Source organism: Meles meles, chromosome 4 (genome assembly GCF_922984935.1).
Source record: "Meles meles chromosome 4, mMelMel3.1 paternal haplotype, whole genome shotgun sequence".
Taxonomy (NCBI): domain Eukaryota; kingdom Metazoa; phylum Chordata; class Mammalia; order Carnivora; family Mustelidae; genus Meles; species Meles meles.
In genome coordinates this window covers 109,327,691-109,329,624 of record NC_060069.1, presented here as the reverse complement: position 1 = coordinate 109,329,624, position 1,934 = coordinate 109,327,691, and positions in this window count along the sequence as shown.

The window sequence follows — 1,934 nt, the reverse complement described above, 5'->3', positions numbered from 1 at the left end:
CCTCTGTAAAGACCCGATATATTCAAACATGACTACATTCTGAGGTATTGGGCTTAGAATTTCAACATATGAATTTGTGGAGGTGGGGGGACAATTCGGCCCACAATAGTCTGTTATGATGGTGCATATTTTAGTACCATCAAAATATGTTCCACCTATGTAAAAATAGCTATGAACCTGGGGTCTTAGAAGAATTTTGACTCTTCAGTTTGGAAGTGTCAAAATAGCTATCAAAATTACTCCAGTTTTAGCTTTCACCCACCCCATCCTGCTCCTGTCACTTTGTCTAACAGAAATCTTGGCATAATAGCAGTTTGGTTCCCACAGATAGATTTCAGGGCAGGGATAGCATACACGAGTTAATTTACTGCAGTCAAGCATTAGACAGCACAGTAATGCTAGAAGATTAATTTCTTGCCAACAAACTCACAAAAGTGCTATCATGATCACTTGGGGCATGATAAAAGTTCATGGTCATGTACACTTGTGCTGTTCACTGTCACAGGGGGGTAGAAGGAAATAGAATGTAAGCCATCTCGAACTCTGCAAAGGCCTCTGGAGACTTTCACTGAGGTTTTCTCATGTGCCAGGTAATGTGTAAACTTGGGACACAAAAGTATCCCATTTAATCCATGCAGTAGCCTTTTAAAGTTGACACTTTATGGATGAGTAAACTCATGTTTTAGCAACTTGTCCAAGTCATATAGATTTTTAAAACAGCTTTATTAAGGTAAAATGACATACAATAGACTATATGTATCCAAAGTATATAATCTGCAGTAATATGTAATCTGAAGTATATAATCTATTTTGACATATATATATATATATGTCTCTGAAACCACTAGCATAATCAAGGTTACTGAACACTTCACCCCAAAAGTTCCCTTATGCTCCTCTGTAATCCCTCCCTCCTTTATTCCCCTGCAACCACTAATCCTTGGCATATCCCCAGGCAACCATTTATCTGTGCTCTGTCACTATATTAGTACACATATCCTAGAATTTCTTCCAAATGGAATCATACGGTATGTATTATTTTTTATATTGTTTGGCTCCTTTCAGTTAAGGTAACTATTTTGAAATTAATTCCTGTTATACCATATATAAATAGTTTATTCCTTTTTATGGCAGTATAACATTCCATTGTATAGATACACCATAATTTGTGTATTCACTCATCTGTTGAACACTTGTGTTGTTTCCAGTTTGGAGTTGTTACAAAATGTTACAAAAACATCTTTTTATAGAAGACTTTGTATGGATATATGGTTTTACTTCCTTTGAGAAAATAACTAAAAGTGGAATGGCTGGATTGTATGGTAGGTATTATATAGTTTGGTCTTGCTTTTGTGACTGATCTGACAGTTTCTATGGTTAATTAGAGTGTTTAGACCATTTACACTTAATGTGGTTATTGATATTGTTAAGTTTATGTCTATGATCTTGCTATTTGTTTTCTATATTTGTCTCATCTGAACTTTGTTCCCATTCCTTCTTTTTCTGTCTTCTTTTGGAATAATTGAGTATTCTTTATGATTTAATTTTATCTCCTTTGATGTCTTATTACCTATACCAGGGCAAGAGTAAGGCTTACTTCATTTCTTCCCCATGTGTCTTGTTTTGCTGGATGCCCTGTGTCATGAAAACTATTTTTTTCATATGCTTTGTTTGGTTTTTACAGTTGTTTCAGGTAGGACAGGAAATCCAGACCCTGTTATTCTATTTTGGCTGGAAGATTCTTATGTCTATCTGTTAAATAGATTTTAAACAGCAGATTAGAACTGGAAACTGTCTCTCTTATCCATTACATTATATCGACAACCAGAGCTAAGGAAACAGAGTTCCACTCCAATGTCTCTCAAGTCACCTTTCTGTAGATTTTAGTCCCCCAAGATTGGCTCTTAGAGTTTATTACTGTCCTTTATGTATAT